At 45.5% G+C, this 24739-nt stretch overlaps 1 protein-coding gene across 2 annotated transcripts in view; it reads right to left on the reverse strand.

Moving 5' to 3' along the window:
* Nucleotides 1-24739, reverse strand: part of NIM1K (NIM1 serine/threonine protein kinase) — a 71108-nt gene that overhangs the window by 39614 nt on the left and 6755 nt on the right. The gene's annotated exons all lie outside the window — the stretch shown is intronic.

Genomic DNA, 24739 nt, shown 5'->3' on the forward strand with positions numbered 1-24739 from the left:
GGGGAAAAAACGTTACAGGTTTGCCAGGCAATATCTCCGGTTCCCGGGGGACTAGAGACACGGGGCTGGGCTCGTTGGAAAGCCCTGGTCCTCAGATACAAAATAAATGACAGGGGGGGCACGTGCCCGGGTGCCCCCCCCCTGAATCCGCCACTGCCAGCAGGCAGCAGAGATGGAGCATACAGCGGACCTGCCGGTCATGTAAGAATAGCAGTTATTCTAGGGCAAACCTGGAGCTGTGTACTACACGACATGTCGTTCTGTGGCGCTCAAATAGAGTTTAAAGATGGCACCACACATCCACAGAAGACCTAACGGCAGCCATCTTGGCTTCACTACAAGAGCATTGTGGATATAGCGCAATAGTGCGCTCCATACACCAACATAAATAAGTGGAAATTAATAACAGTAGTGTAATCGGAAGCGTTTCAGTAATGAGAACAAATCAGAATGTTGGAAAATAGCTGTGTTGTAGTTTCTCTTCTCTCTTCGCTTTTTGTATCAAGGTATAATATGCTGAATGTGGAGTAAACCATGGGGGGGAAAAAATTAAAGCAGTAAAACATTAGTAACATAATTTTTTATAAACCTGTACTAAAAGGTTAAATTATAATTTCCTTTAAAATATCTTTAAATTGATTGTAATCTAAAATATGTCTAATCTTAACATTCTTATGCTGCTTTCACACCACAAAATCTGCTTAGACCCAGTATTTAAAACGTTACTTAAAACGGGTCAGAGCAAGTAAAACCCCTTTCACACTGCACGTACAGTAAATACCGGGTCTCAAGCAGGTTTGCGGTGTGAAAGCAGCTGGAGGAGAACAGGACAGACAGTAGCTATGAGACAGCACAGTGCATATTTAATGAGCGGGACCCGCTCATTGCATATGTGCATATTTAATGAACGGATCCCGCTCATTAAATATTCACTGCGCTGGGTCTCGCTCATTATATAAGCACAGAGCGGGACCAGCTCAGTGCTTACTGCTGCATGAGTCCGAAATACCGGTTCAGAGCCGTTCACACTGCATAAAAACGCTTGCAAATACCAGTTATTTGTACCTGGTAAATACAGACTGCTGCTTTCACCCTGCAGCTCTAACCATTTTAAAAGGCTAAAAAATCATCAATATACCGTTTTAGAGCTGCAGTGTGAAAGGGGTATTATAGTAATAAAATTATTTTGTTATAATGCATTTTTTTTTTCAAAAGATTTAACAATTATTCCTCCGCTTTAACTGCATATTAGCCTGTTATTCCTCCACATTACTGCATATTAGCCTATTATTCCTCCTCATTACTGCATATTAGCCTGTTATTCCTCCGCATTACTGCATAGTAGCCTGTTATTCCTCCACATTACTGCATATTAGCCTGTTATTCCTCTGCATTACTGCATATTAGCCTGTTATTCCTCCGTATTACTGCATATTAGCCTGTTGTTACTCCACATTACTGCATATTAGCCTGTTATTCCTCCGCATTACTGCATATTAGCCTGTTATTCCTCCGCATTACTGCATATTAGCCTGTTATTCCTCCACATTACTGCATATTAGCCTGTTATTCCTCCACATTACTGCATATTAGCCTGTTATTCCTCCACATTACTGCACATTAGCCTGTTATTCCTCCACATTACTGCATATTAGCCTGTTATTCCTCAGTATTACTGCATATTAGCCTGTTATTCCTACACATTACTGCATATTAGCATGTTATTCCTCCGTATTACTGCATATTAGTCTGTTATTCCTCCGTATTACTGCATATTAGCCTGTTATTCCTCCACATTACTGCATATTAGCCTGTTATTCCTTCACATTACTGCATATTCGTCTGCTATTCCTCCACTTATACTAAAGATTAGACAATTATTCCTCCACTTTTACTAGAGTTTAGCTAATTATTTCTCTACTTAATGGCATTTTTAGCCAGTAATTCATCCACTTTTACTAAATATTATCCAATAATTGCTCCACCTTTACTAGAGATTGGCCAATTATGCCTCCACTTTTACTCAAGATTAGACTTTTAATACAGATTCTTCCATTTTTTCCCCTAAAGATTAGCCAATTATTTCTCCTTTACAAAAGATTACACTTTTCCTACAGATTATTCTTTCACTTGTACTAACAATTACCAATTATCCTTCCATTGTACTAAAGTTTAGCCAACTATTCCTTCGCCTTTAAAGCAGCTTTCATTTCTTGGTGCAAATAATAAGAAAATCCCAGAAAAGTCTAATCATTTTGTTGTGATGATAACGCACGCCCTCCTTTGTGAATCTACATGTGCAGTATCGTTCTATAATGAACGAGAAATAAGATTGTTATTCTTCCTCGTGGAAACAAAAACTATCTTTTATTAAACGATGTTCCTATAGTTGCTATTTACTACAAATACACAAATGTCATGGAGATTTACAATGACAAATAATTACAGGAATATGATAATAAATACGAGATATTTATTTGTTACTATTAAAAAGTCATCTGACAAATTTATTTTAAACACCCTTCAGATCTTAAGGTCCCGATACACGGTTTACGGTATAAATGGTAGACACTAATGGTCGACAGTGACACTAGGGTCGACAGCTTGAAATAGTCAACGTACCCAAAGTCGACATTGACAAAAGGCTGACACAAGCTTATGGTCGACATGAATGAGGTCAACATGAGTTTTCTTTTTCTTTTTTTGGGGTGTCTATGTCGTCATGGACACTGTATAAGTGTAACGGGCTCCCTTATAGGGCTCGCTGCGCAATGCACACTATTATATTCCCACTATGCCCATTTGGATAGAAAAGCTGGAGAAAACACCTATGTCAAGCATAAATTTATGTCGACCTTTTGTCACTGTCTACCCAGTGACCACATACACTATGGGCCTTATTCTAGTTCACTCTAAGAGGCAAATTCCTTCTTAGCTGGACAAAACCATGTGCACTGCAGGTGGGGCAGATGTAACAGGTGCAGAGAGAGTTAGATTTGGGTGGGGTTTTTCTTCAAAGTGAGATCTATATTGCAGTGTAAAAATAAAGCAGTCAGTATTTTCTCTGCACAGAAACAAAATAACTCACCAAATATAATTCTATCTGCACCTGTTACATCTGCCCCCCTGCAGTGCACATGGTTTTGTCCAGCTGAGAAGGAATTTGCCTCTAAGAGTGAACTAGAATAAGGCCCAATGTGATTTGGGCCTGATTTCAAACAGCATGTGTGTGACATCCGATCCGGTCCCGTGCGCATCGGATCGGAGATCATTCGTGCTGAATGTAAGAGATCCGGTCAGACCCCCTCCCGGCGGCAGGGAAGGGGGATAGTACTGAATGCCATGTATCCTGCTGCCCAGGAAGGTCCCAATGGGGTGCAGCTCAAGGGGGAGTGGATGCAACTTCTCTGAGTCGCATAGTGGCCTTTACAGATAAACTATTGACCATAATTTAAATGTAGCTGCTTGTTGGAGCCGATCTATAGCTTTAAGATAGATAAAACAGCATCTCTCCAACTGATAATGTGATACTTCTGGCATTTTATCTACTGAGCAATCCATCCAGGATTTCCTCTGCGCTAGGCCAAGTCCCAGTGATGCGGGAGTACACACAAACACAGCTGTTTGTCAGAGACATACGGCAGGAAGATGGCAGAAAAAGTAAACTTAATATACAAAAAAAGGGCCTAAATTTATTTATATACAAGCAATGCTTCAAACTATTATCAAGGGCGATGGCAGTAAATGTACACAGTACTTCTTTCGCTTGTAATTTTTTTTTACAAATTTTTAAAATGGTATTTTTTTTTTAAACAACTGGAAGTGCCGGTTAAAGTGTAACAATAATAAAAAAAACTTTAATTGCTTAAACAAGGCATTTATTGATATGTACAAAAGTAATATAGAGGGGTGTATGAGGTCCCCATAGTAACATATTGAAGGAACCCCTGTCCTAATCATTATTGAGAGATACCTCTCCGCAGCAGTTATTCATTTCATGACCCTTACTAGTGCCCTCGTTTTTTTTTTTCTGAACCATAGTAGTGCTTTAGTTGATATTATGCCCCATTGTAGTGCCCTATTTAATTTTGTGAGCCATCGTAGTTACATGATGCCTTGTTGTAGCGCTGCCAGTACACATTAAGCCACACAGTTTCACCAATTCACACTATGACATAGTGTCCCCTGTTCATATTATGTCACATTACAGTGCCCCATGTCCTTACTGTGCCACATTATACAAAGTGATATTATGCCACACTGTAGTGCCTCCATTACACATTGACGTTCCCTTAATTCTTGGACAAAAGCTACTCAGACCTTGTGGTGCTTAGACCATGGGCTCATGCAAAAACCATGCCAATGATTGCCCCCTTAAAAAAAAAAACCTCAGAGTTCGGCCGGCATCCCGCATTGCCGCTGAACTCGGAGGCTCTTAAATTTGTCCCTCAGATTCCTAGATGCTGTAAAAGTATACACACACCTTAGATTGGCACCATATATGCTTGGATTACCAGAACTCATCATTACCAGCTTTTATTTGCATCGGCTCTAGAGCAGGTCGAACAGCTATGTCTCCTATGCGGCGTGTATGTGGGTTTCTGTATTTGGCAAGTAGTCATCATGAAACTCAACAGCATCAGAATTTTAAAAAAAATTCTGCCACTGGCCAGCTGCACACCAGCACTCCTGCGCAGTGCTCCATTCCCGCTCTCCGAAGCCGCTGCCACCAGCTCCCCCGAAGCCACTGCCAGCTCCCCTAAACCATCACGCGCCACCAGCTCTCCTGCCACCCAAGGCCGATCACATTGTGAGCGATCGCATGTGGTTAAAAACCACATGTAATCGCTCATGCAATTCGATAGATATTATGTGCAGGACATAAGATTTATCAATGCAACATTGGAATGGCAGGCCAGCGCATCGCCTTGGGCGACACATTCGATGTGCATACAATCCTTCGATGTATCACATACAGTAGATGCGGTCGAAATCGAAGGATTGTATGCAGTATCACCCTTGTGTAGAGGCACCAATAGAATTCAATTCCTATTCATGTTCTTTTAACTCTCTGTGGCATGGCGATCTTGGGATTGCTTGGCAATCTCCTTTGAAGTAGGCTTGGCTCAATATAAAAGAGATCAGAATACCATAAAGATAACATATTACAAAGGCTTTCGGCTGAATTAATAGCTGATACAAATGACCAACACGATAAAACTGTACACATAAAAAAACAAAAACATTTAGCCAAGAGTGTTAAAAAAAAGACACAGCTAGACAAACAATATATGCAATCAGTCCCAAAACTCAGATAAAGTGTTCTTGTATGTTTTGTTGTAAGATTGGAACATACAGTACAAGTACAGTACAATATGAACAGTACGGGGTATGAAAGCATCACACACACGTTCCAGCATTCTGAGGATACAGTATGATAGTAAACAAAAACCATTTGGGCAGATAGTCGCTGCCCAGACACAGGTGAAGTCCCGCCCTGTGCTAATCTGTGAATGACTTTTGCGAAAAATATCGCTGACCCCCGGCCAGCTGAAAAACCATTTGCAACTGAGGGGTAGATTTATTTTTAGGCGATTGGGGGAATATGCGCTACCCCCGTGCATTATGGCAGGGGATAGCGCTTCCCCTGATCTATGACACCTGCGATGCGGGTGTTAAACAGGCAGCGGTGCGGGGCAGGAGGCATAGCGCAGCAACGTTATTTTATAAAGAGCGCCTGCGCCTTATGTATGATCCTGCGATGTGCGGCTTCGTTCTTTATGTAGCCCCGTCCATCTTCTTCTGGCGCTGCAGGTCTCCTGCTTCATGTTCAGCGCTGCTTGCTGGCTCTGGCGTCTTCAAATAAAACAGCACATTCACCAGGTACACAGCATCCCCGGCGAACATTACACAGCGCATGTGCAGTTTAAATTTGAAGACGCCGGAGACCAACAAGCATGGAAAACTGCGCCGGTGCGATCGTGTGTCAGGGAAACTGGCGCATGCGCATAACAAATAACCGCGGAGGAGCGCACACAGGTTATGGGAGGATGCGTATCATCGTCATCAGGGGATAACGCACTCCCATAACGTGCACACAAACAATGATACATTCGGCCGGATGGCAGGTTCACTTCACCATGATAAAGTGGTGAAGCGAACCTGCATGCATAAAGAACCTTAAGCCACCAATGATAAATCTACCCCTCACTCACCACCATGAATGATTTTCCTGGTCTGTGCAAGTGTGCGTAACTCTGCGCCCTCCACAACTCTGTGATAGAGACAGACTGATCGAGGCCGAAACTGACGTCATAGACCCACACTGAAAACACTTGGGGACATCTGCGTTTTTACTAACAATCCCAGAAAATGTCTGGTTACCATTTCCAAACGGCCGCTTCCTGTGAGTCAAGTTGTGAGGGGATTGCACTAAAAGTTATCGCTGATTATTGTCCCTGTTTGGCTGTGTACATGCACGTTGCGATCCGTATGCATGCTCAGTCATACAATAATTGTTGCGCCAGCGATTTTGCAGTGATCAGCTTTAACTAACCCCTATATTTTGGTAAAATCTCACATATCAGATATTTACATTTGAATCATCGGTTAATGGGGAGTATTCAATATTGGATTATGAATGTCGAAACGTCCCGACAGTCAGAATCCCGGGATGTTTACGTTTGGTCCGGCAGTACTTCAACAGTCGGAATTCAATGTTTCTGGCTGTCGAGTGTCGTAAATGTCGGGAAATGACGAAAACGGATGCAAATTGTTGAAAATTGTCTGTGAATTTGACAATCTGTGGCCGTTTCCGACAAAACACATCTGACTTAAGGAAGTCAGATCGGACACCCTGCAATGTTGTCGTTAACCATTGAAAAGGTGAGTGCAGATATGAATACCCCCCCCAACGTCTCAGATTAGGGGATCACTGCAAAATATAAAATGGTACTTCTAACATAATTGGTAATTAATAAGAAATACCAAGTTAATGAATTCCATATACAAATACAAATTATTACATGAAATGAATGTTAAAAAAAAAAGAAACATTGGGAAAATGTCAAATATGTTCAGGTAGTAACTGATATAATATAACTAAAACAAATAAAATGTATAGCGCTACAGAATTACACTGGTACCAACAGAAATCCATAAAGTAGCCATGGGCATTTGCGGTCTCTACTTTTATGCCGGCAATGGTGTTGAACTCATCAGTGTATTAAACATAATCATTTCCTAATGCATCACAAATGGTCCTCGCTCCCATAAAGAGGCCACGCTTAATATTTGTGTACAAGTCAGGTTACGTCAGGCCAGCATGATTGGTTAATCAGTCAGGTGAGAAGACATCAGATGGTATCAGAATAGAGAGACATGGTTTGATGGTAAATAACTGTGGTCTGGAGACCTAGAAGTGAGAGTAAAAGTGACCCTACATGGCCCATCTTGGATACTATTTAAAAGCCCTTCAATATGACGGCTAAGTCCCTATCTGCTCCTACCTCCAGTCTCTGGCCCTTATTCTAATCGGATCGGTACGGCCCGCGTGCGGCCGTACCGCCGATGTTTTTACTCTGCACATGCGCAGAGGTGAATCTGCGCATGTGCAGCCCCCTTCGCCGCAGACGTATTTCGTCCGCCGCAAAGGGGGCGTATAGGGGCGTGAGAGGCATCATGCCCTCATTTCCCTATGTGTACGCCCCGCGTTTCATGGGCGTTCCCATGCAAACGCGGGGCGTACGCATGGTAATGAGGCCATGACGCAACTCATGGGGGCGGAAAGCTGACGTCGCCGGATGTCAGCTTTCAGCCCCCATACAAGCTACCACACGGACGATTGTCCGTGTGGTCTCAGCTTGCGGGAGCTGCCGCGGCGTGCGGACCTGCCTTCGATGGTCGACGACCATCGAATGCAGGGGGCAGCTCCCACCATGGTGGAGGCGTAGCCTCCACCATTTTTATGCGGATCGCCAGCCGTCCGTGTACGGACGGCCGTGGCGATCCGTAGGGTGGGCGGGGATTCGTCTGGTGCGGTCGGAGCCGCATATGCGGCTCGACCGCACCAACCAGAATAAGGGCCTCTGTCTTCACAGCTCCCTCTCTCCATATCCAGAAAGTTTGAAACCGATCATTTTACGTTCACTTTCTGTTAAAGAGTAATCTGGTCTTTTCAGTGGCCTCTAGTGGTCACTGGCAGTACTTCACCTCAAAGGTGAGGAGTAGCTTTTTAATATAGATAGATAGATAGATACTGGGTGCTGACTACAGTTGCAATTTTTTTTAAATCGTCTAGTAAACAATAGCAAACAGTAACGTACAACATAGCATTAAGATTCCTCATGAGAAACAGTAGATTAGGATGACATGGGGTGAATGGGTTGATGGACTAGAAGAAATCAGGAACCAACTGGAGAAGTGATTTATGAGAAGAGGGTTGACAGTAAAGGATCCAGATGTTAGTCCAAACCCGCTTCAGCTTACATTATACATATCCTTATAGGAAGACATCTCTTACAAGCTACGATGCTGATATACCAGACTTTATCTATATTATTAGGAAGCTACTAGGATATTGCAGCAGATGGAATAAAGCTGGTAGGAGTTATTTCTGGGAGTACATTCTAAAAGGTCTGGTATGTGTGAAGGCAAGGGAGAAAATAACTGGAATAGCCTGGAAGCAGAGTAAGAAAATACAAAAGGGAAGTAGGTACACATAATACCCCTTTCACACCAGAAATGCAGGGACAAACCCGGGAATTCAGTTCCCGGGACAAGCAGGGACATTCCCGGGATTTGGACCCATTCACACCAGAAAAGTCCCTGCATTTTCTGGTGTGAGAAGGGGGCGGGAAGGAGGCCGGCAGGAGGTGGGCAGGCGGCAGAGGTGGGCAGGAGGTGGGGAGAATACTCACCCCGGTTTCTGGTCCTCCGCACAGGCCAGGGATCCACACAGGCAGCGGCGCAAATGACGGGACAGGTGGCGGATGAAGATGACGCAGCTCTCCGGCGCCCTCACTGCCACCGGAGAGCTGCGTCATCATCATCCACCGGCTGTCCCGTCATTTGCGCCCGCCGCCTGCGTCAATTCCCAGCTGGACAGGACACTGAGGACACGGCAGCCCGGGTAAATATGCCCTAACCCAGTGGTTCCCAAACTGTGTGCCGTGGCTCCCTGGGGTGCCTCGGGACACTTGCAGGGGTGCCACGGGTTGGTGGTCCAGGACCAATTCAAATTATTTATGGTCAATTATTTATGGACAAAACCAGTGCTGGTAGCTGCCAATCATAAAATGTGTACAATCAGAACCAAATCCTGCCCTTTACCACATAACTGACCATAAGAAGCACATACTGTATAAACACAATCTACTTAATTTTATATATTTTTTGGGGGGCCTAGGGGTGCCGCAGAAAAATTCTGATACTCTAGGGTGCCGCAATCCAAAAAAGATTGGGAACCTCTGCCCTAACCCATTCACACCAGCCAGGTCCCCGGGTTGAACCTGGGAACAACCCTGCTACCTACCTGGATTGCCGGCAAATTAGCCTGGTATTTTGTCCCGGGTACCTTTCACACCAGAGGTAGTACTGGGTTGTTCCCGGACTCAACCCGGGAATTTAGGCTGGTGTAAAAGGGGTATAAGGGGGAATTCAATTCTGCCACGGCACCCCCTGCTGGCCAGCTATAGTAATAGGCGCCTATTAGTTTTTGTATGAACAGTAACCACGGTACCGTTCCTTAGTTTGAAACATGAAAGGAGCTGATTGGTTAGCAGTTTATCTCTATACTTTTTCGTTATTCAGGTTCACGCGCAAAGCTGCAAAATTCACAGCTTTGCGTGTGATTTAAAAGCCACCCGCACGAACGCCGCCCCCCTCGCAAAAAAGCAAATGGATGTTTAGCATGCGGGGAGGAAATCACTCAATGGTAGCCGACGATCTAATGATTTCTAAGTTGCACGCAAATTTAAGACACTCTCTGGTGCCTTAGATCTGCGGGCTCCCTGTACGGCAAGCGAGCGGGCAGTTGAAATCTGATGATGTCAGCTACCCACCCCCGAAACGCACGTCGGCTACCCACCCCCGAAACGCACGTCATCACCGAATTACCATCGGAACGCCCAGTGTTTTCATGGGAACACCCATGAAACCCTGGGTGTTCCCATGTGCGCAGCCCGTCGCCGCCGCCCCCGCACTGCTATGTGTTAAAGGGACAGCGAATAAGCAATCCACCGTGGTCGCTTGCACCAATCGGCTGCACATGAGCATAAATGCTTTTGCGCATGCGCAGTTGCTAAACATCGCTCCCCAGTGCAAACGCACGGGGAGTGAATGCACCTGAACAAGGTCCTTAGCGCAGCTGCCCCAAAGTACCAACCAATGCGCCCCTAACTGCCATTGTTCAAACTTTTGAAAAATGACAGGAGCTGGCTGGTTGGTACTGGATCATTTTTTTTTCAAGAGAATCTTGTAGTGGAGTTGGCCATGACATTGTTATTGATAACTTGGCCCCAGTGAGAGCCACTCTCTCACTCGTACATATACTACAGCTCCCAACGGACACCATTTAACGTGGTGTAAAGTCCCTGCTGGCTTGTTAGTGGCCAATTAGCCTCGGCGTACCTTCTGGGTTCTGGTAGCCGAGTCCCACAGCAGGACAAATTCAACAGCAATGAAAAATTGAAATTGAACACATGTTCTGCCCTTGAAGATAGATCATATCTGCTGGTAAAATAAAAGCGGTGCTCTCAGTATTAGTTTAATCTAGCAGGACCGTAGTGAGCTGGATTTCCTTACATGGGATAAGATAACGGTGGATATTAAATTATGGAGAAATAAGTATTATAAGACAAATATGTCGGTGCTGATGCAGAGCTAAATGTCCGTCCGTTGGCGGGGCGTATCTTGTGCAATGTGCCGAATATGGTCACGGGCAATGAAGGGTGGCTGCAGCACTATACAAAGGCGTAGACACAGAGTAACAGAACATAAGAACAGTACACAACGGTGTATGTGCAAAACATCACTGTAATACAAACTAGGCAGTATAAGTCACAGGGACAAGGATCGAGCAACTTGCTTTTACAAGAAGGAGCCTTTGGGCCTATTTCAGACCTGATTGCTGGGCTGTGAATCTTTGGAGCCCAGCGATCAGGGAAGCGCCAAAGCCTTCCCCACCTCCCCACCCCCACACATGCGAATTCTCACCCCCCGTGCATTGCTGCAAATTCACTCGCAGCAATGCTCAAAGCTGTCCCGATTTTCATAACGTACCCACATCCTGCCCAGGGCAGGGAGTGTCCCGCAGCGGGGGGAGGGGGGGCAGTAGGAAGTCCCCACTGTTACCCGACAGAGCAGGGTTGAATTGATGCTGTGTTTATACACACAGCATCTATTACCGCAGGTAGAGGGGCTGGGGGCATGGCCAGCGGCTTACAGAGCCTCGGCCCATGCCCCCACAGTGGCAAAAATTGGTGCCAGGCCACACCCCCAAATTTTGGTTGACATTCATTAGGTCGACCATTGAAGGTCGACAGGCCTTAGGTCAACACCCTCAAAAGGTCAACGTGGCTTTAGGTCGACAGGGTCATTAGATTGACACAAACATTAGGTCGACAGGGGGAAGGTCGACAGTCAAAAGGTTGACATGGGGTTTTAAATTTTTTTTATCCTGAATGTGGACACAGTTGACATGGGCGCCGTATCGGTGCACCGTGTCCCCTCGCATGGCTCACCGCACTCGCTATGCCTCGGGCACGGTGCCTCGCTGCACTCGGCACACTATTTTATTCTCCCACCACGCTGTAGTGGATGGTAGGGCATGAAATACCGCCTGTCGGCACATGTTGTCTCCAAAAACACCAGGAATAACCCAGTGGGGTAACTAATAATTCTGCACCCCCTTGCCAAAAATGCAGGGGGGCACCCCCCCCTAGGGTAAACAACACCCCCCCCCCCTCCCCGCGCGCGGCCGTTACCTCAGCTGCGGCCGCGATTGTGCTGCCAGTGGAGGGGAGCTGGGGTGCGGTGGGGGGTCCCGGCTCTCCCGCTACTGCTGCTAATGAAAAGTGACACTTGGAAAATGGCTGCCCCCATACAGCAGACGAAAAACTGTCTGCAGTATGGGGGCAGCCATTTTCCGAGTGTCACTTTTTGTATTAGCAGCGCTGCAGCAGTAGCCGAGAGAGCTGGGACCCGGCACAGGCGCTGGCAGCAGAAGGCAGTGAGTAACTAATAATAGTCCCGCAGCCCCCGCGGTGGCAGGGAGGCGCTGAGGGGGTGTGGGCGCCGGGGGACTATAGTTACGCCACTGGAATAACCCATGTTGACCTTTTGACTGTCCAACTTCCCCATGCCAACCTAATGCTTGTGCCGTCCTCATCGCCCTGTCGTCCTAAAGTCATGTCGACATTTAATAGTGGTCGACCTAATGAATGTCCACCTTCCTGTGGTCGACCTTGCAAACAGGTGTAAAACAGGGTAATAAGTTTTTCCTTACACATCTAGTCTTTGCTATCTGAGAGATGCAGGAAGAAGCTGGAATGTACAAACCTTCTAAAGCAGGCATGTCCAACGTTGGCCCTCCAGATGTTGTGAAACTACACATCCCAGCATGCTTTGCCACAGTTTTGCTATTAGAGAATGCTAAAACTATTGCAAAGCATGCTGGGATGTGTAGTTTCACAACATCTGGAGGGCCAACGTTGGACATGCCTGTTCTAAAGGTTTGGGAGAATACCTGAATAAGGATGGTCCGGTATATTACTGAACAACACCATCAGAATCTGGACGCACCCTTAAGTATGGATCAAGAGGGATGGGTCTGTGAGCAGCCCCCATGCACCCCCCCATTTGTGATAGATTGGTGCCTGCTCCATGTTTCCGAAGATCTCTGCAGCACTGACAGAGAGGTAAGTGTGTGATGGGCGCAGGGTGTGCGATGCCGAATCCCCTGGGGTCTTTGTGCACTGAACCCCTTATAGATACCCCCACAGCGATGCTATCATTATCTTTGAACAAATGTGTTTCCGAGAAAAGGGAAGCAAAGAAATGGCTCATTTATTATTCAATCCAAACAGGCAACTTGTTCTTAGCTGTCCTGCTCTCTACCATTGGCCTAAATCCTTGCAGTATGTTTCATAGCTAGACGTACTGTGCAGGGAGACTATGACTGCAGCTGTTGTTGTGCTTGAGGTGAATGTAACCGCAGGCCATTTGCTAATATTCCACAAATACAAACCAGCAGTTTTCCATACCGCCAACATATCAATGGCTACTTTGTCCAATGGTCCTTTTGGCCAGGGTACAGATTTGTCCATACATAACCCAATAAGACACCCGTGGGTGTACACGTACAGGGCCCCTGGCCTAATGCAAGGAAATTGAGCGCTTACTGCACACAAAACATGAAGTAAGTGCAGATGCGTTCGAGATGCCTCGGAAGTTGAAAGTTTGACACTAAAAAAGGAGAAGTTAGGGTTAGGCACTAAGGGGGAGGATTAGGCTGTGGGGAGCAAGATGTATGGGGGAGGGTTAGGCTGCAGGGGAGGGTAAGGCATCAGGTAGAGAGGGTTAGGCTGTGGGGAGCAAGACATAGGCACTAGCGGTGAGGGTTAGGGATAGGCTGCAGGGGAGGGTAAGGCATCAGGTAGACAGTAGGTTGACAGTCAAAAGTCAACCACTATTGGCCAACAGTCAAAAGGTCAATACATGTAAAGGGTCAGCATGCATTAGGTCGACACGGTCAAAAATTCGACACAAGCAAAAAGTTGACATAAAAAATGTTTTTCATTATAATTTTTTTTAAACCGACTTGTTTATTTTTACCATCCCAGTGGGCATAGAAGGAGAATAAAATAGTGTGGCGAGAACAGCGGCACACTTATACGGTGTCCATGTCGATCTGTGTCGACATAGACAACATTTAAAAAACAACAGGACAACCCTTTCCCATGTTGACTTTTGCGTTTGTCAACCTTTTGACCGTGTTGGGCGGCTGGTTTAGGACAAGTCCTCGTAAAGAGAAAGAAGACTCTAGCATGGTGTGGATCAGGTAGTCGACGGTGTCTAGGTCGACAACTAATATGTAGACACCAAAAAGGTCAACAAGCACTAGGTCAACATTAACAAAAAGGTCGACATGCACAAGATTGACATTGACAAAAGGTCAACACAAGCAAAATGTCAACATGAAAAATAAAACAGTCAACATGAGTTTTTCACATTTTTTGGTATCAATGTCGACACACATGGCTCGCCATGCTTTGGCACAAAACAATTGTGAAAAACTCATATTAACCTTTTCACATGTCGACCATTGCCATGTCCACCTTTTGCTTGTTTTGACCTTTTGTCCAATATCAAACGTGTGCATCTCGACCTTTTGGTGTCGATGTATTGGTTGTCGACATAGGTACTGTCAACCTATCATCTAAAACCCAAACTTACATGCTACATTGCATGGAGCGCATATGTGCAAGCACGGCCCTTACTGAACTCGGCTAGGCAAGTCCGCCATTTCCCACCCCCTACCTGCCTCCCCGGCATATCACTGCATTCTCCCATACATGTGTGACTCACTCTCTGGGCACGTGCAGTGCGGATCTGTGTAAAACTGGCAACACAAACTGGCATACATTTGCCTCTGTCCGCCCCACTTCTGAGTTCACTCCTGTATCTGCCCCTGTGCCTGTCCCACCTATACGTCCAACCTGCCTCTGCATCCGCTTCACCTCTGCAGCCACCCCTATCATACTTTCACTACTGTGTCTGCTCCACCCCTGCATCCGCCACTGTCATACATTCACCTCTATGTCCGCTCCACTCCTGCATCCGCCACTGTCATACATTCACCACTGTGTCTGCTCCACTCCTGCATCCGCCACTGTCATACATTCACCTTTGTTTCCGCTCCACTCCTGCATCTGCCACTGTCATACATTCACCTCTATGTCTGCTCCACTCCTGCATCCGCCACTGTCATACATTCACCACTGTGTCCGCTCCACTCCTTCATCCGCCACTGTCATACATTCACCACTGTGTCTGCTCCACTCCTGCATCCACCACTGTCATACATTCACCACTGTGTCTGCTCCACCCCTGCATCCGCCACTGTCATACATTCACCTTTGTTTCCGCTCCACTCCTGCATCCGCCACTGTCATACATTCACCTCTATGTCTGCTCCACTCCTGCATCTGCCACTGTCATACATTCACCACTGTGTCTGCTCCACTCCTGCATCCGCCACTGTCATACATTCACCTCTATGTCTGCTCCACTCCTGCATCTGCCACTGTCATATATTCACCACTGTGTCTGCTCCACTCCTGCATCTTTATAACAGAGGGTAGTGGGAAAGGTGCGCAATTAATTATAGTAGTGCAGCCTGCTATTCATTAGAGAGGTACACCACCTCCAGATATATATAGCAAACAAGGTAAATGAATAGCTGCGGCGCAATACCATAAAAAATGTGTATCATACAAATCAGTATAATGATCTTTTTATTTTCAAAGAGTAAAAACAAAACAGAATGCAAGGATAATTTTGCAATAATAACAAATGATTGCAAGGATAATTTTGCATAAAGACAGGTATACTTAGAAACAGGTATACTTAAATATATCAGGACCAAAAACATGCAGTGGGATCCAGGGAATGAAACAAAGCAAAGGTACCTCACCCTAGATTGGGGTTGCGGTGGGCTATTACTTGCGTTCAAGTCTGCGGCACCACCGCAGATGGCTTGAGGTATTTGGTTCCCGGTCACAAAGTGCTAGTGCATGCAAGGTGCTGAGTCCATAAAGTGCATCAGTGTCCAGTTGTGCAACGCGTTTCGGAGAGGTCCACTCTCCTTCCTCAGGCTGAATAATTTGCCTGTTAACTTGTGGCGATATTTATACCACTATCCTGATGCCATTAATTAGAAAGACAGCCAATCTGGGCGTCCGCTTGTTTCGCGCCCCCGGAAGTGCTCTGCGTTCCAGACCGCACTTCCGGGTTTGCGTTCCAAACGTAGCTCCGTGGCTTCCGGTTTCAGCGCTGGTCTCTGTTACAGCGAAAAACATCTCTACAGGTTCTTACATCCAAGATATATCGGCATTACATCTCCCCCACCCTTTTTCTTCAATCTGGCTTCGCGGGTCTTTATTTAGATGATGTTTGATGAACTGCTTTCTTTTGTTCATCAGGATTCCCCGGCGGCCATCTTTGATGAGGGATATAGGATGGGCAAATCTTGCATAAGCCTTATAGTATTAAGGAAACCAGTCACTCTCCTCATGATACCTACTATACTGTACTTCGTATTCCAGTAAGGTCCATCCCTATTTACCGGGAGAGTGACAAGTCCCTTATCCTCAATCCTTGTGTTTTTCCATAGGAACATGTAAAGATGAAAAATATTGACAATTAATACATAATAAAATATATACTAAAATTTTTTTTTAAATATTTAAAATGAATGTGAGTACATTAATTAATCTAAAAACCATTTAAGCTCGAAATCTACATTGTGTCCATTTGGTGACAGTGTATTTATTTATTTATTTATTAACAGTTTCTTATATAGCGCACACAGATTCCGCAGCGCTTTACAGAGCATAGTTATAATCAAAAACACATACCTAATTACAGTACAAGACAGTTTAGGACAAGTACATGGTTAATATAGATAGTTGCATCAGGGGACAGGACACTGAAGCAATCATCAGGGTGGCAGAGGTTTATATATTCTAAGAAAGGCACATGAGGAGAGAGGGCCCTGCTCGTGAGAGCTTACATTCTAAAGGGGAGGGATAGACAGACAGGGGTGACACAGAAGGTAAAGAAGTGAGCATAAACAGTAGGTAAGGATAAGCGATGGTCAGGTTTTATGCAGGAGGGTGGGAAGATGACAGCTTAGTCTTTGATATTTTAAGTCTAAAAAAGCGCTGGGTCATCCAAGAGTAGACAGCAGAGAGACAGTTAGAGATATGAGTGAGGATAGAGGGAGAGAGATCATGAGAGGAGAGGTAGATATCAAGAATAAAAATCCACTTCATTTCACTCTTAGCTAATTTTGCTTCGAGATCTCTGTTCTTCCAATGGGGGAAGACCTGTTGGATTCCTATGAATCTTTTAATCGCTCCCTCACATTTGTTATGATATTTACAGAAGTGGTCTGACAGTGGATGCGAGACAAGTCCCTTGCGGATATTATATATGTGTTCTGCTGTTCGCAGCTTTAAATTCCGTTTAGTTTTTCCTACATATAATTTGCCGCATTCGCACTCCAGGAGGTAGATTACGTTTCTAGAATTACACGTTATAAATTGATTTATCTTATGTTTCGTCCCATTAACTTCAAAAACAGTGACTTTCTTCTCATAGGGTTTATTAGCGGTGGTCCGGCACATCAAACAAGACCCACATCTGTGGAATCCTTTATTCCTTTCACTACCTGATACTTTTTCAGGCAGTGCACTTTTTACTAAAAGGTTTTTCATAGAAGATGCTCTTCTATATATGAAGTTTGGTTTTTTTGGGACAACCTTTCCCAAAACGGGGTCATCTAGAATAATCCGCCAGTTATTTCTTATAATCTTTTCAACTGTCTTATGGTGAGCTCCATATTGAGACAGAAAGGCCCATTCAGCATAATTAGAGTTTTTATTCATGCTGTCCGAGATCTGTTTGGGTTTTAAAAGACTGGATCTTTCTATTTCATTTATTCTAATCCTAGATTCACCTAGACACTTTTCCGTATATCCTTTCTGTAGGAAACGTTGGTCAATTTCTTCGAGTTGTTTGTTTAAGACTTCAGGTTTCGAACAATTCCTCTTAAGGCGCATATATTGCCCCAATGGTATGTTACTCAACCAACTGTCATGATGCTCGCTATTTCTTTGTATGTAAGAATTTGAGTCCGTTTCCTTTCGATGGGTTTTTGTTTGTATTTTTCCCATTTCAATGTAGATGTTTAGATCTAAAAAAACAATTGTTTTTTTTAAAACCCAAACAGATCTCGGACAGCATGAATAAAAACTCTAATTATGCTAAATGGGCCTTTCTGTCTCAATATGGAGCTCACCATAAGACAGTTGAAAAGATTATAAGAAATAACTGGCGGATTATTCTAGATGACCCCGTTTTGGGAAAGGTTGTCCCAAAAAAACCAAACTTCATATATAGAAGAGCATCTTCTATGAAAAACCTTTTAGTAAAAAGTGCACTGCCTGAAAAAGTATCAGGTAGTGAAAGGAATAAAGGATTCCACAGATGTGGGTCTTGTTTGATGTGCCGGACCACCGCTAATAAACCCTATGAGAAGAAAGTCACTGTTTTTGAAGTTAATGGGACGAAACATAAGATAAATCAATTTATAACGTGTAATTCTAGAAACGTAATCTACCTCCTGGAGTGCGAATGCGGCAAATTATATGTAGGAAAAACTAAACGGAATTTAAAGCTGCGAACAGCAGAACACATATATAATATCCGCAAGGGACTTGTCTCGCATCCACTGTCAGACCACTTCTGTAAATATCATAACAAATGTGAGGGAGCGATTAAAAGATTCATAGGAATCCAACAGGTCTTCCCCCATTGGAAGAACAGAGATCTCGAAGCAAAATTAGCTAAGAGTGAAATGAAGTGGATTTTTATTCTTGATACACTGTCACCAAATGGACACAATGTAGATTTCGAGCTTAAATGGTTTTTAGATTAATCAATGTACTCACATTCATTTTAAATATTTTAAAAAATTTTTTAGTATATATTTTATTATGTATTAATTGTCAATATTTTTTCATCTTTACATGTTCCTATGGAAAAACACAAGGATTGAGGATAAGGGACTTGTCACTCTCCCGGTAAATAGGGATGGACCTTACTGGAATACGAAGTACAGTATAGTAGGTATCATGAGGAGAGTGACTGGTTTCCTTAATACTATAAGGCTTATGCAAGATTTGCCCATCCTATATCCCTCATCAAAGATGGCCGCCGGGGAATCCTGATGAACAAAAGAAAGCAGTTCATCAAACATCATCTAAATAAAGACCCGCGAAGCCAGATTGAAGAAAAAGGGTGGGGGAGATGTAATGCCGATATATCTTGGATGTAAGAACCTGTAGAGATGTTTTTCGCTGTAACAGAGACCAGCGCTGAAACCGGAAGCCACGGAGCTACGTTTGGAACGCAAACCCGGAAGTGCGGTCTGGAACGCAGAGCACTTCCGGGGGCGCGAAACAAGCGGACGCCCAGATTGGCTGTCTTTCTAATTAATGGCATCAGGATAGTGGTATAAATATCGCCACAAGTTAACAGGCAAATTATTCAGCCTGAGGAAGGAGAGTGGACCTCTCCGAAACGCGTTGCACAACTGGACACTGATGCACTTTATGGACTCAGCACCTTGCATGCACTAGCACTTTGTGACCGGGAACCAAATACCTCAAGCCATCTGCGGTGGTGCCGCAGACTTGAACGCAAGTAATAGCCCACCGCAACCCCAATCTAGGGTGAGGTACCTTTGCTTTGTTTCATTCCCTGGATCCCACTGCATGTTTTTGGTCCTGATATATTTAAGTATACCTGTTTCTAAGTATACCTGTCTTTATGCAAAATTATCCTTGCAATCATTTGTTATTATTGCAAAATTATCATTGCATTCTGTTTTGTTTTTACTCTTTGAAAATAAAAAGATCATTATACTGATTTGTATGATACACATTTTTTATGGTATTGCGCCGCAGCTATCCACTCCTGCATCTGCCACTGTCATACATTCACCACTGTGTCTGCTCCACTTCTGCATCCGCCACTGTCATACATTCACCTCTATGTCTGCTCCACTCCTGCATCTGCCACTGTCATACATTCACCTTTGTGTCCGCTCCACTCCTGCATCTGCCACTGTCATACATTCACCTCTATGTCCGCTCCACTCCTGCATCTGCCACTGTCATACATTCACCACTGTGTCTGCTCCACTCCTGCATCTGCCACTGTCATACATTCACCACTGTGTCTGCTCCACTCCTGCATCCGCCACTGTCATACATTCACCTCTATGTCTGCTCCACTCCTGCATCTGCCACTGTCATACATTCACCTTTGTGTCCGCTCCACTCCTGCATCTGCCACTGTCATAAATTCACCTCTATGTCTGCTCCACTCCTGCATCTGCCACTGTCATACATTCACCTCTATGTCCGCTCCACTCCTGCATCCGCCACTGTCATACATTCACCACTGTGTCTGCTCCACTCCTGCATCTGCCACTGTCATACATTCACCTCTATGTCCGCTCCACTCCTGCATCCGCCACTGTCATACATTCACCTCTATGTCCGCTCCACTCCTGCATCCGCCACTGTCATACATTCACCTCTATGTCCATTGCACTTTACAATTGGAGCCAACAGTGATTAATCAAACTGGTAAGAAACAAAGCTTACAATCTATACATCAGGACGACCTGCATATGACCTGATCATACGCAGGTCGTGGATCGGTTGAACAAGCGATTGTATGTGTTTAAAAGCTCATACAATCGCTCATTTCACCATAATGAGAGATCGCGGGAGGGCGCATAGTGCGATCGTGTGCACACCATCCGTCGGACGACCAGTCGAGATTGGACGGTTGGGTCCAAACTCGTTCTGGTGTATGGGGGCCTTTAGGGATCTTGAAAACCATTTTTGTTATTCTGTGACAAAATGGATATAAATGAAGATCAATTACTTGATATTGACTGATTATTATTATTATCTGATACATATAACAAACAAGCCGACAATATATGTAATTCCATGCAGTAGATGCTAGATCCGGCCGTGTGTATTGCTTTGTTGGCGTGTTTATGCTGTTTATACAGTTGCATTGTGTGGCTTACATTCGCTCGCCCTTACGGTTCGTTATCAGCACTGTGCTGGCTGCTTTCTGTTTAAGTTGGCAATGAAGCTGTTTCCAGAACGAACAGATTGGCCCAACAAATCTGTTTATATCCATGTCTGTATTTTGTGCAGGGGCCATAGAAAATAACTGAGCACACTATGCACAACATAAACACCCTAAAGTACAAAAACATCATACTAATAATAGAATTTAGAGAACTGACATTTTTTTTTTCACGCTCAACTTTTGAGGGTCTATTATTTAATGTTACTTGTATATAGGGCTTTCCCCCGTAAGGACTCATTCTGCAGATTAAAAAACACATTCTAAAAAACATAAATGCAATAATCCTTTATTAATGGAAGGGTGGGTCATCTTTGCCAGTGGGGGTGGGGGGGCTCTAATGGGCCCTACACACAATTTAAATATATCACTCAGAAAATGCCCCTACATTGCTCCGTGTGTAGGGGCCATAGCGATGCATGGCCCCGCGCGTTGCTATCTCCCGGCGATTAATAACCCGCGCTCACGTTATTAAATAAAGCTTACTTACTTTTGCCATTGCTGGGGGATAACCAGATGATTTCCCAACCATTGATGATGCAGAAGCAAGGATGTTTTTTTTTTTTTTTTAAGTGCTGGGACATGGAGCTTAGCTCCGCCCCCAACACTCATGCGAAGCTCTGCCCCCAGGCTCTTATTGGCCCACAACCTTCTGTATTGTAAAGCAGGGGTGACCATGGATGGGTGAAACCACTGATGGTTCCCTTGCAGATGGTTTCACACCATCCAACCTGCACTGTATCCAACACACACACACACACACTATATCCCGCACTTTATCTTACCTGCTCTATATCCTGCACTGTATCCGACCTGCACTGTATCCAACCCACACTATATCCAACCTGCTCTATATTCTGCGCTGTATCCAACCACACTGTATCCCAAACTATATCTAATGTGCACTGTATCCAACCCACTCTGTAATCCTGCATTGTATCCAACCCACAATGTATCCAACCCGCACTGTATCCAACCCGAACTATATGCCGCTTTGAGTCTGACGCGCACTGTATGTGACCAACACTATGGGGGTAATTCAGACCTGATTGCAGCGGCCGACTATCGTTAGACTTCACATGTGTACGGGGCGCAGTGCACACGTGCGAGGCCATCCTGCGATGAAAGCCTACTACTTTTTTTCTGACCGATGGCCGTAAGCAAGGTGACAGACAGGAAGTAGGCATCTGGGGATGGTGGTAACCAGCTGTTTCGTGGGAGTGTTTATTAAAACACAGGCGTGCCAGGATAACGATTGAAGCGTCCAGGGAAACGCAGGCGTGCTTGGCGCACTGTCCCTAACTTTCACTTTCTGTCACAGAGCGCCAAAATGTCTGGTTACAGCACAGCTGCCTACGATCAATAGGCATTCATCTGCAGATCGCAGTAAGCAAGTGGGGTATTAGTAATCAGACGCTGATTCAGGTACCTCGGACCCTGACTATATAGGTCTCTGAAAGTCAGCAAGTCTTGAAATAGAATCACTATCTTACAGGCAGCCAGTGAAGGGAGTGGGGAATGGGTGTTATGTGACAGCAATGGGCCTGGTTAAATAACAGCCTGGCATCTGCATTGTGTGTGTATATGTGTATATATATATATATATATATATATATATATATAATATGCATTCATATGCATACATCTGACAGACGGCACTCTGAATCTCAGCAGCAGGCAAAAGAAACGGATTCAGATCCTCTCAGCTCTTTTATCAAAAGCACCATGCAAGCACCAAATATAGTATATAGACTATTAATCTCACCATGGTCTTATTCCGATCTAAGCGGTAACGGCCGCTTGCGGCCGTTCCGCCGATGTTTTCGCTCTGCGCATGTGCAGAGGGCACTCTGCGCATGTGCAGGCGAAATCGCCGCACAATTTTTTTTACCGCCGCAAAGGGGGTGGATAGGGGCGTGAGGGGCTACTTAGCCTCATTTCCCTATGCATACGCCCCGCGTTTCATGGGCGTTCCCATGCAAACGCTGGGCGTACGCATGGTAATGAGGCTGTGACGCATGTGTTGGGGGCGGGCATCTGACATCGCCGGATGTCAGCTGCCCGCCCCCATACATGCTTTCACACGGACAAGTGTCCGTGAGGTCTATGGTTGCGGGAGCTGGTGGAGCGTGCGGCCCTGCCTTCGATGGTCGGCGACCATCGAATGCAGGGGGCTGCTCCAAGATGGTGGAGGCGTATCCCCCGCCATTTTCATGCGGACCGCCACATGTCCGCGTACGGACGGCCGTGGCGATCCGTATGGAAGGCGGGGATTCGCCTGCACGGTCGGAGCCGCATATGCGGCTCCGGCCGCACCAAGCAGAATAAGGGCCTATGTGTCACACAATTCCCATACGTGCCACTCGCCAGGGGTCATGATGACGTAATGGGATCTCACAAAGTCAACACATACATCTAAAGCAGATGTCCACATGGTGTGCCCAGGGGTGAAGTAACATGACTCACTTCTGCTGTCCTGCCTCCAGATACACTATAAGCCTGTCTTTATGGTAACACGAGGCTAAGATGGCATTGGCAGGCGCTAGCCAATAGAAACAGCTATGGGAGCGCAGATTCCATTGGATGGGGGCAGCCTGAATATAATATAGATGGAGTTTAAAAGCTTGGAGAAAAGTAAAGTGGTTGGAGATAAAGGGCCTGATTCAGATCTGCACGCTGGGCTGAGAACGAGCAGATAAAGGCCGTCCCACGCCGCCCTGCCTGAGTGAAATCCCGCCCATACTGTATACACAGCTGAGAATGTGATTGCAGCCATGCACACAGAGGGAAATCCATTGGGAATCAGTCACCATTGAATGGATTCCCCCCTGTTCGCAAGCATCGAGTAAGTCTACACTTACTCAGCGATGTGATGGCGGCGGTGAGAACAAGGCCGCTGATGATGTCATAGGCCTTTCTTCCCAACGGCCGGGGAATGCCTGCATTCTCTGGGGCACTTCCAAAAAAACCTGTGTACCTGCCCCCAAGTGGCCGCAGGGTGTCAATCGACTTGCGTACAGACAGTGAAGGCTAGCCCTAGCTAGATTTATATTGGCAATTAATATCTTGCATGCTCAGTAAATCGCTGGGGTCCCATTACATTGTCCTGACCCCTGGTGAGTGGCAAGTGCAGGAATTGTTTGACACATGGTGAGATTACTGTATTTGTCTATACACTGTATTTGGTGTCTGGAGAATACTGGCCCTGACAGATCGCACATTGAGCGATTTTCACCCGATTCAGCAATGGGGGGGGGGGGGGGGGCTGGGGGGGTGACTTTGCATAGCAGGACGCTATGGAAAGACGTCCACCTCATCGCTCGTCTGCTGGTAATGCAGATGAGCAGCGGCCGGCGATGATTCAGGACCGCACATCAGCGCTCACCGCTCATCGCTGCCCTGTACACATTGAAACTGAACGGCTTTCAGCTCAGAATCGCCCAGTGTGTACGGGCCTTAAGAATGTCCCAGCTAAATCTAACTCTCTCTATACATGCTACATCTGCCCCACGTGCATTGCAACATGGGGGGGGGGAGAGACGGACGATTCAGACCCGCTTCGTGTGGGCTGAATTAGCGGTAATTGTGTATTATAGCGGCGCCCCCGATGTACATCGTACGATGAACGTATCGCATCGCATGCCATGTACCCGATGGCATGCGATGCGACGCGATTTTAACCCCCTATACGATGAAAAATTGTATTAGCACCCTAAAGGGTGCTTTTGAGCACCCTAATGGGTGCTTACAATGTTAAATGCACCCCCACGCCACCCCCCAC

This window comes from Crinia signifera, chromosome 1 (genome assembly GCF_055691185.1).
Source record: "Crinia signifera chromosome 1, ASM5569118v1, whole genome shotgun sequence".
Classification (NCBI taxonomy): Eukaryota; Metazoa; Chordata; class Amphibia; order Anura; family Myobatrachidae; genus Crinia; species Crinia signifera.